This window comes from Moschus berezovskii, chromosome 2 (assembly GCF_049115385.1).
Source record: "Moschus berezovskii isolate FMDL1 chromosome 2, NW_MosBer_1.0, whole genome shotgun sequence".
Taxonomy (NCBI): Eukaryota; Metazoa; Chordata; class Mammalia; order Artiodactyla; family Moschidae; genus Moschus; species Moschus berezovskii.
Window position 1 is genome coordinate 7,558,442 of NC_142461.1, and position 11,508 is coordinate 7,569,949.

Genomic DNA, 11,508 nt, shown 5'->3' on the forward strand with positions numbered 1-11,508 from the left:
TACCTGTCACCAGAACAGTAATCGCTTCCAGACAATGGAACACAAGCCTCACCGAAAAAGAGTCTACAGTCATTAAAAAAGATGTTGCCAAGACGTACGTAGTCACTCAGGGATGTTTACTCAGTAGCAGAAAAGCAAGTACCAAAATATGAGTGCTTTAAAAAAATGTGTGCCTATAGGCATTTGTCGGCTTCCCAGGTGGCACGGGTGGTAAAGTATCTGCCTGCCCACTCAGGAGATGCAAGAGACTCAGGTTCAACCCGTGAATCGGGTCCCTGGAGTAGGAAAAATGGCCTGCTCTGGTATTAATGCCTGGAAAATTCCATGGACAGAGGACCCTGGCAGGCTACAGTACATCAGTTTGCAAAGAGTCGGATATGACTGAGCAGGAACACACACATAGGCATAGAGAGATTTGGAAGGGTATAACACCAATATGTTCCAGTAGTTATGTATGGATGTGAAAGTTGGACTATAAAGAAAGCTGAGAGCAGAAGAATTGATGCTTTTGAACTGTGGTGTTGGAGAAGACTCTTGAGAGTTCCTTGAACTGCAAGGAGATCCAACCAGTCCATCCCAAAGGAAATCAATCCTGAATATTTGTTGGAAGGATTGATGCTGAAGCTGAAGTTCCAGTACTTTGGTCACCTCATTGGGAAAGACCCTGATACTGGGAAAGGTTGAAGGCAGAAGGGGATGACAGAGGATGAGATGGTTGGATGGCATCACCGACTCAATGGACATGAGTTTGAGCAAGCTCTGGGAGATGGTGAAGGACAGGGAAGCCTGGCATACTGCAGTCCATGGGGTCACAAAGAGTTGGACAGGACTGAGCAACTGAACCGAACTGTACTGAACACCAATATATTAGCCTTTGTTATCTCTCAATGGTGAGGATATTTTTTAAAAAAGTTATCTTCTTTCTGTTTATGTCTAACTTCTAAAGTAATTAAATTAATCCAAAACTAATTTCTAATTAATATATATTGCTTTTCCAACAAGAAAAGTCACTTGTATTCTAAAGAATGATCATACCTCTCCTTTATGAACTCTGTTGTTTTCTGCTCTTCCACAGCTCTCAAAGGAGGTTTTGCTTCCTCTTTACAGATGAGTAATCTGCCATTCTGAGAACCCCGAGAGCTCATGCAGGTGCTGAACTCTGGATTCAGCCCCAGGCCTGTCTGACTCCATGGCTACACTGCCTCTGGTAACTGCTTTGTTCATTCTCTGGGGCTCAGTAATGGGCCTGGTAACTGCTGATCAGTTGTGACCAAGCCCATGAACTAGCACCAGTGACGTTGCAGAGAGAATTCTGGGGCTCATTTGACTGGTCTCCAGCAGTTCTTGGGAGAGAGAATGCATCTTCTGGGGCCTTGGTTTCCCTGTATTTGTCCCTGGGTGCAGATGTTCAGACATTTCAGGAGACTTCTGGGATTTGCATCATGCATTGAATTCAATCAGCACTTCTTAACATGGGCTCACAGAAGCCATGTCCAGACCTCAAAGGAGAGGGAGATAGAAGCAGTCTCATCTGGGAGCATGCTTAAGTATCTTTGAATCGTCCCTGGAACTGTGGCTTCATCTGACCAACTGCAGTTCTTTCAGATCCAGAATCCCACTGAACTGGGAGCAGTTTAGCAGGGGGCACAGAAGTGTCTTCCTTTGCCACCTGTTCCACATGCGTGGCTCATCTGAATCTGGCACCTGTTCTTTTTGACAAGACCTGCCACATGCTTGCTTTCCCTTGTTCCCTTTCTCCCCACCCCATAATTTCAAATTAGGAAGTTGTGTGTCTGAGTGCCTTGCTGCAACTGTTCGAAAGGACATTTTGTGACCACAGAGGTCGGGTAAGTTGCATCTCTCAAAACGTTAAAAAGCCTCATCTTGAGAAAAAAGAAAAACGAAAGAGAAAATCTCAGCTAGTTACCACGACCTAGCCTCTATACCCGGAGAAGGCAATGGCAGGCCACTCCAGTACTCTTGCCTAGAAAATCCCATGGATGGAGGAGCCTGGTAGGCTGCAGTCCGTGGGGTCGCTACGAGTCAGACATGACCGAGTGACTTCACTTTCACTTTCACACATTGGAGAAGGAAATGGCAACCCACTCCAGTGTTCTTGCCTGGAGAATCCCAGGGACGGGGGAGCCTGGTGGGCTTCCGTCTATGGGGTCACACAGAGTCGGACACGACTGAAGTGACTTAGCAGCAGCAGCAGCAGCAGCCTCTATACCTGGAGAATCCCAGGGACGGCGGAGCCTGGTCGGCTGCCGTCTATGGGGTCGCACAGAGTCGGACACGACTGAAGCGACTTAGCAGCAGCAGCAGCCTCTATGTAGGTCCTCAGGGATCTGTTTCCGTCCGTTTCTTTCCAGTATCTCAAACACTGATTAGAAGTCCATTCTGGAGGAAAATGAGAGCATCTCTATTGAGATCTCTTTACCTAAAACAGCATTCAGTAGCATTACTCTATATTGGAGTCCTTATTATGCAGCAGGCACTACAGTCTACGTGTATTATAGTATTTAGTACACACAGCAATCCCATGAGGTGGGTATCGATATCTCTTTTAACACATGAAACTGAGAGGTTGCACTGCTTGCCCAAGGTCTCGCAGCGGATTAGTGACGGGGCTGGCATTTGGATCTCAGTCTGACCTGTGGGTTTAAAACTTCTTCTACTCAGCCTCCCGATGGTTAAGGGCAAACGAAAATAAAACACCCCGATCTTGATCACTTCCTGATTTGCAAAGATCATTAGCACTAAACTTACCAGTGCTGGGATGCCAGCTTCCTCTTTGGTGAAAGCAGAGGTGCTGGTAAGTGTTTAAGGACTGGGTCTCGTGGGGCAGGGGAAAACCCTGCTTGGTAGCATTTGCCGGTTTCTGTGGTATAAATACCTCCATCATGGTCAATTTCAGTTTGAAGTCTCTGAATACAAAGTTAGGAAGAAATGCACACCATGGGCTCTCCTGAGTCTGTGGTAGCCAGCTTCAACACAACACAGGGTGGAAGAACCAGAATTGAGCTTCTCCATGTTTTGAACAAACCATATTTCAAGACCTAAGTGGCCCATAGGGATCGTGTTGAAGTTTCTGTCTCAGACTCACGATCCCTTACGTGGCAGTCAAACGCTCTCACAGCGGGCCCTCCACTGACCTTTTGAACCTCGCTCCGGTTCTCTGCTCTCCACCCACACAGAGTCCTCCCAGAGTCTCTCTGTCTCTCTCCTTCCTCCTCTTGCTGTCACTCCCATTCCCCCTCTCTCGTCTTTCAAACACTGTGCCCAGATTCCCTTCCCCAGCTTATCTCCCCCCGAGTCCTCTAGTCTTTTAGCCAGTTCCTATTCTTGCTTCCTGTCTCAGCGTATGAGTCACTTTCTCAGGGAACTTTCCTTAATCCCTGACTTTGATTTGTTCTCAGTCCTCAAATATGTTTCCTTTGGCGGTACTAATCACCATTTCATAGAAATCATTTTTGTGCCTTTAGTATTTCTCCACCTGGATATATCCTCACAGCTTAGCACATAGTAGGTATTCAATGATGAGTAACAGGCTTTATTTTTTCTTAACTTTTTATTTTATATTGGGGTACAGCTGATAACAATGTTGTGATCGTTTCAGGTGGACAGCAAATGGACTCAGCCTTGCATATGCGTATATCCATTTTCCCCCAAATTCCCCTCCCATCACAGGCTGCCAGATAACACTGAGTGGAGTTCCCTGTGCTGTACAGTAGGTCCTTGTCAGTTATCCATTTTAAATACAGCAGTGTGTTCATGTCGATCCCAAACTCCCTAACTATCCCTTACCCCCATTTTTCCCACTCAGTAACCATAAGTTTGTTCACGAACAGACTTTTAATGTCTGGAGATCAGGCAACACATTTCCAGATGCCTGAGACAACTCAGCCCCACTCCTGGCTCTTAGCTGGCACATGGTAGTTACTCTGTAAATGTTTATTAAGCTGTACTTGGCGTATGAGTCATAATTGAAAGACCTCGGTATCTCTTCTGAAAGTATGATTTCACAGTCACGCCTTGCTCCATAAATGGGATTTTACAATCACACCTCTTCTATTGACTCCAAGACTGATCTGCATAAATTCACATTACTGTACAAGGAGTTACACCTTTCTTCTTTCCTTCCTGCTTCCAGGATCCAGCAAGGTTGGATCAGGATCAGTGGACATTGGAAAAGGCTGATGAGGAGGAAAAAGCTAAGAGCCAACTGGGGCTTAGGTGTTTGGAGAAGAAAGAAGCAAATTTAGGAGCCAGCCGCGGTGACAATGAGATGAGAGAGATGGAGAAAATAGATTTTAAAACTTTTTGTTCTGTGTTGGGACTGGAATCTCTTTTGTCATTTTTAAAGAGACTAAAGATTTTAAATGTTTGAAACTATTGTTGTTTTGTCTGTTGTTTTTGTTGCTCTTTCTGTTTTAATGCAATTCTAGGCAGGCTTCAAAACAAGGACAGAAAGCCTATTTTTGTATACGGTAGTATTACTTAAAACTTTTTTCAATGGTAGGAACAGAAACTTCAAACTATCTTAAGTCAAAAAGGAATTCTGCGGGCTCACCAGATTGGGAAATTCAAGAATGGATGTGGCTTTGAGAAGGCTCTGGCAGAAAAAGATTCTGATTGGTTTGGCTTGGGTCAGGTGCCATTCCCTGAGCCAATCAGTGTGGTCGGGATCAGTTCAGTCACTCAGTCCTGTCTGACTCTTTGCGATCCCATGGACTGCAGCACACAAGGCTTCCCTGTCCATCACCAACTCCTGGAGCTTGCTCAAACTCATGTCCATGGAGACGGTGATGCCATCCAACCATCTCATCCTCTGTTGTGTCCTTCTTCTCCTGCCCTTAATCTTTCCCAGCATCAGGGTCTTTTCAAATGAGTCAGCTCTTCACATCAGGTGGCCAAAGTATTGGAGTTTCAACTTCAACATCAGTCCTTCCAATGAACACTCAGGACTGACCTCCTTTAGTGTGGACTGGTTGGATCTCCTTACAGTCCAAGAGACTCTCAAGTGTCTTCTCCAGCACCACAGTTCAAAAGCATCAATTCTTCGGCGCTCAGCTACAAAACAACAGGGATGGGGTGGTGGCTGGGAATGGGACTCGTGGGGCAGTCTAACTGACTAGTCTGGGTAGTGTGCCCTCCCCTGGGGTGCGAGGCACGAATGGAATACCCTGATTGACAGCGCGTCCAACCACGTGGAGGTGGTGAATGGGCAGTTCCCCAAACAATGGATGTGGAGGAGATAGCGCATATCTCCTACAGAGGGTTACATGTGAGGAGATCTCAGAGATCATCCACAACTTCCTACCCTGGAAATGTAGGAATTCAGATGTGGCTTGGAATTCTCCAGTGATGAATCCTTTAGGGCTGCAGATTCCGTTTCTGAACAGTTCCATGTAGGAAATTCTCTCTTAAATTGATCTACCACCTTGTAATTTTTCACTCATCCTCTAGCTCTTCCTTTTGGGGGCCTCTCAAAATAAAACAAAGCCCTCCTTTCCATGTCAGCTTTTCAAATGTTATCTCTGGAACCTTCTTATTGGATGGTGTCGGGGTGACAGCTAGTTTTCTCGGGGTAAAGGCACCAGTCTGGAAATCTGGGGGCCTGAGTTCCAGCCCTTGTTCTGCCTTTAACGCAGGACCGTGGCCATCTTGGGAGCAGGTGTACACTGTTCCCATGTTAGAGATGATTGCACCCCAAATTCATATGCTGAAATCCTGACCCCCAAAGTGATACAGTTATGAGATGGGGCCTTTAGGAGGTAATAAGTTCACGAGAATGGAGCCCTTGTGAATGGGATTAGCACCCTAAGAAGAAGAGACACAGGAGAGATCATTTTCCTCTTGGCCATGTGGGGGTAAGAGGAGAAGACTTCTGCTGTCAGCAAACCATGAAGAGCACTCTCAGCAGGAACAGAACTGGCTGACAAATTGGCTGACATCTTGTACTAACCTCCGGTAGCTCAGCTGGTAAAGAATCTGCCTGCAACGCAGGAGACCCAGTCCGATTCCTGGGTCAGGAAGATCCGCTGGAGAAGGGAATGGCTACCCATTCCAGTATTCTGGGCTGGAGAATTCCATGGACTGTGTAGTCCATGGGGTTGCAAAGAGTTGGACACGACGGGTGACTTTCACTTGGAGCTTCCGCGCCTCCAGAACTGTGAGAAATCAATGTCTTTAAAGTCACCCAGTCTGTGGTAGTCTGTTGCGGCAGCCCGAACTGGCTAAGACAGATATTGAAGTGGGGAGACGCAGGCCCAAGGCCCCGCAATGGAAATGGGGAAGCTGCAATTTGCAGCCAGGACCTCATGATTGCACCTAGATTCCAAAGGTTCTAGTTGTAATCACTCCATGGTTACACAAGTTACATCCTTTCTCTGGCCTCAGTTTTCTCATCTGTAATTGAGAACATTAGTGTGCAATGAATCACCCTGAGGGTTTGTTAAACCACGGATTGCTGGGGCTCATCCCCAGAGTCCCTGATTCCGTGTTTCCGGGGTTGGGCCCGAGGATTTGCATTTCAACAAGTTCCCAGGTGCTGTCAGTCTGGATTCCACATGTTGCTGCTGCTGCACAGGGTGGGAGAATTTTTTCCTTTCCATTTAGCTTAGCTTAGTCCTCTTTATGGAGGAGGGCATGACAACCCACTCCAGTATTCTTGCCTGGAGAATCCCATGGACAGAGGAGCCTGGTGGGCTACACTCCATGGGGTCGCAAAGAGTTGGACATGACTGAAGTGACTTGGGACACACACAGTCCTTTTTAAATGGTGTGTGTGTGAGAGAGAGAGAGAGAGAGAAGGAGGGAGGGAACAGTCAGCAGGAATTTTGCTCTAAAATAAAATACGTTGGAGGGAAATTCAAGAAGTAGGTAAACAAATGTGCATAATGTGGAGTTGATGCTCATCTTTGAGGAGAAACAAGAGGAACAGGCTCAGAATCTTACCGGTGTTCTAAATATGATAATTCCACTTATTGAGCAGCTACTATGTCCCAACTGCCTTCACTCCTTTATCCAAATCTACTTCTTACAGCCAGTCTACAAGGTAAGTATCAATACTGATACTTTGCCAGTGAGAAACTGAGGTTCAGAAAGGCTAGGAATCTGAGCTAATGGGTATGTAGTAAGGTGCAGCTGCTGTAGAACACATTCTGGGGGTTCCTCAAAACGTTATGTATACAGTGATGACATGACTCAACAGTTTCACTCTGGGGTACACAGCCAATAGAACTGAAAACATTTCCACTCAAAAACTGCATACGAACGTTCAGAACAGCATTTATTTGGAGTCGGCAAAAAGTGGAAGCAGCCCAACTTTCCAACAGCTGGTGGAAGTATAAACAAAATGTGCTGGAGCCACACAGCAGAACACGATCCAGTAATAAAAGGAATCACGTATTGATACAAACTACAAGGGCAAACTTTGAAAACACTATGCTAAGCAAAAGAAGCCAGACACAAAAGGCTATGTGTTGTATTCTACTTGTATATTCCATTTATACGAAATGCCCCAAACAGCAAATCTATAGAAATATTAAGGATACTAGCAATTGCCAGGGGCTGGGGGAGGGCAGGAGAATAGAGGAGTGACTTTCTGGGTGGGCCCAGGCGTTTCTTTCCCAGGTAGTGAAAATGTTCTGGAATTAGTGGTGATGGTTGCAAGGACTTTGTGAATATATTAAATACTGTACACTTTACAAGGGTGAATTTTATGGTCGGTGAATTATATCTCAAATATAGAGGGGGGCAGGGTTCCTAAGGGTACACAGTTAGAGGTGAAGCTGGGAATTGAACACAGGGGGTTATGGCAGCCTGGAAGGAGCCCATGGATAAGGACCTTGGATCAACCATTAAACTTAGGTCAGGCCCCTCCTTCATCCCTTTTGACCTCAACCTCCTCTGCAGAGGGTGAGGGGGTGAGATCCCTCAGGGGCCTGAGAAGAGAAGACTCCAGGTGTCAGTTCAGTTCAGTCGCTCAGTCGTGTCCGACTCTTTGCAACCCCCTGGACTGCAGCACGCCAGGCCTCCCTGTCCATCATCAACTTCCGGAGCTTACTCAAACTCATGTCCACTGAATCAATGATACCATTCAACCATCTCATCCTCTGTTGTCCCCTTCTCCTCCCGCCTTCAATCTTTCCCAGCATCAGGGTCTTTTCCCAGGAGTCAGTTCTTCCCATCAGGTGGCCAAAGTATTGGAATTTCATCTTCAGCATCAGTCCTTCCAATGAATATTCAGGACTGATTTCCTTTAGGATCTCCTTGCAGTCCAAGGGACTGTCAACAGTTTTCTCCAAAATGAAAAGAAAGCATCTTTTAATTTTGTGGCTGCAGTCACCACCTGCAGTGATTTTGGAGCCCAAGAAAAGAAAATCTGTTCCTGTTTTCACGTTTTCCCTATTTGCCATGAAGTGATGAGACCAGATGCCATGATGTTAGTTTTTTGAATGTTGAGTTTTAACTCAGCTTTTTCACTCCCCTCTTTCACCCTCATCAAGAGGCTCTTTAGCTCCTTTTGGCTTTCTGTCATTAGAGTTTTATCATGTGCATATCTGAGGTTGTTGATATTTCTCCCAGCAATCTTGTTTCCAGCTTGTGATTCATCCAGCCTGGCATTTCTCATGATGTACTCTGCATATACGTTATTAATAAATACACAGGTTAACAGTATATAGCCTTGACATACTCCTTTCCCAATTTTGAACCAGTTCATTGCTCCATGTCCGGTTATAACTGTTGATTCTTAACCTGCACACAGGTTTCTCAGGAGACAGCTAAGGTGGTCTGGTAAGTCACTTCAGTCAAGTCTGGCTCTTTGGCTCTACAGCCCACTAGGATTCTCTGTCCGTGGGATTCTCCAGGCAAGAATACTGGAGTGAGTTGCCATGCCCTCCTCCGGGGGATCTTCCCGACCCAGGGATCAAACTGGCATCTCTTATGTTTTCTGCCTTGGCAGGTGGGTTCTTCACCACTAGTGCCACCAGTTAGTAGCAAGACTTTACTATAAAAAACTAGAACACGCTCAGTGTATAAAATTAGAAAGGAAATTAAAAAAAATAGTCCCCCTCCCTAAAGAGGCTCATTGCTGCCATTGGCATGTCTATCTTTGATTTATGTGTACATAGACAGTATTTTTATACACATTTTGAAACTAATTTTTCCCTTACCATGATATGATGAGCACGTCATTTAAAACATTTTTTAAAATCAACTATATCCCAGTAAAAATTTTAAAAATAAAAAACATATTTTTTGAAATCTTGATTTTTTTTGAGCTGCTTTCAGAAAAGTTGTACCAATTTGAGTTGCCCTGGGGAGGTTTGGATAGGTAAGCTTTGAAAGGAGCAGCATGGCCCTCATCCACTGTGGTCTCTAAGGATCCGAAGACTATATCTAGGAGAGAGTTCCTTTGAGAGGGTGGTTAGAGGAGCCAGGTACCACTTCCACTGGCTCTTCAAGCTCACAAGCCACCGGGAAAGCCCCTTCAAGCTCACAGTTCAGTTCAGTTGCTCAGTGGTGTCTGACTCTATGACCCCATGGATTGCAGCACGCCAGGCTTCCCTGTCCATCACCAACTCGATTGCTCAAACTCATGTCCATCGAGTCGGTGATGCCATCCAACCATCTCATCCTCTGTCATCCCCTTCTGCTCCTGAATTCAATCTTTTCCAGCATCAGGGTCTTTTCTAGTGAATCAGTTATTGGCATCAGGTGGCCAAAGTATTGGAGTTTCATCTTCAACATCAGTCCTTCCAATGAATATTCAGGACTGATTTCCTTTAGGATGGACTGGTTGGATCTCCTTGCAGTCCAAGGGACTCTCAAGAGTCTTCTCCAATACCACAGTTCAAAAGCATCAATTCTTTGGAGCTCAGCTTTCTTTATAGTCCAATTCTCACATCCATACATGACTACTGTAAAAAACCATAGCCTTAACTACATGGACCTTTGTTGGCAAAGTAATGTCTCTGCTTTTTAATATTCTGTCTAGGTTGCTCATAACTTTTCTCCCAAGAAATAAGCATCTTTTAATTTCATGGCTGCAGTCTCCATCTGCTGTGAGTTTGGAGCCCCAAAAAATAAAGTCAACCACTGTTTCCTGTTTCTCCATCTATTTGCCATGAAGTGATGGGACCAGATGCCATGATTTTGTTTTCTGAATGTTGAGCTTTAAGAAAACTGTTTCACTCTCCTCTTTCACTTTCATCAAGAGGCTCTTTAGTTCTTCACTTTCTGCCATAAGGGTTGTGTCATCTGTGTATCTGAAGTTATTGATATTTCTCCCGGCAATCTTGATCCCAGCTTGTGCTTCATCCAGGCCAGCGTTTCTCATGATATACTCTGCAAATAAATTAAATAAGCAGGGTGACAATATGCAGCCTTGACATTATTCTTACCCTATTTGGAACCGGTCTGTTGTTCCTTGTCCAGTTCTAACTGCTACTTCCTGACTTGCATGCAGATTTCTTAGGAGGCAGGTGAGGTGATCTGGTATTCCCATTCCTTTTAGAATTTTCCAGAGTTTATTGTGATCCACTTAGTCAAAGGCATAGTCAATAAAGCAGAAATAAATGTTTTTCTGGAAGTCTCTTGCTTTTTCGATGATCCAGCGGATGTTGGCAATTTGATCTCTGGTTCCTCTGCCTTTTCTAAAACCAGCTTGAACATCAGGAAGTTCACAGTTCACGTATTGTTGAAGCTTGGCTTGGAGAATTTTGAGCATGACTTTACTAGTGTGGGAGATGAGTGCAATTGTGCAGTAGTTTGAGCATTCTTTGGCATTGCCTTTCTTTGGGATTGGAATGAAGACTGACCTTTTCCAGTTCTGTGGCCACTGCTGAGTTTTCCAAATTTGCTGGCATATTGAGTGCAGCACTTTCACAGCACCATCTTTTAGGATTTGAAATAGCTCAACTGGAATTCCATCACCTCCACTAGCTTTGTTTGTAGTGATGGCCCTCTTGACTTCACATTCCAGGATGTCTGGCTCTAGGTGAGTGATCACACCATCGTGATTATCTGGGTCGTGAAGATCTTTTTTGTATAGTTCTTCTGTATATTCTTGCCACCTCTTCTTAATATCTTCTGCTTCTATTAGGTCTGTACCATTTCTGTCCTTGATTGAGCCCATCTTTGCATGAAATGTTCCCTTGGTATCTCTAATTTTCTTGAAGAGATCTCTAGTTTTTCCCAATCTATTGTTTTCCTATATTTATTTGCACTGATCATTGAGGAAGACTTTCTTATCTCTCCTTGCTATTCTTTGGAACTCTGCATTCAATTGGGTTCAATATGCATTCAATATTTTTCCTTTTCTCCTTTTCTTTTTGCTTCTCTTCTTTTTACAGCTACTTGTAAGGCCTTCTCAGACAGCCATTTTGCTTTTTTGTATTTCTTTTTCTTGGGGATAGTCTTGCTCCCTGTCTCCTGTACAATGTCATGAACCTCTGTCCATAGTTCATCAGGCACTCTGTCTATTAGATCTAATCCCTT

General features: G+C 44.8%; 1 long non-coding RNA gene across 1 annotated transcript in view; it reads left to right on the forward strand.

Moving 5' to 3' along the window:
* LOC129537881 (uncharacterized) overlaps positions 1-4,393 on the forward strand; it is a 40,174-nt gene extending 35,781 nt beyond the window's left edge. The window contains exons 2-3 of the long non-coding RNA XR_008682123.2: positions 1,076-1,207; positions 4,154-4,393. This is a non-coding gene — a long non-coding RNA (uncharacterized LOC129537881). The remainder of the gene's footprint in view (positions 1-1,075; positions 1,208-4,153) is intronic.
* The last annotated feature ends 7,115 nt before the right edge of the window (positions 4,394-11,508 follow it).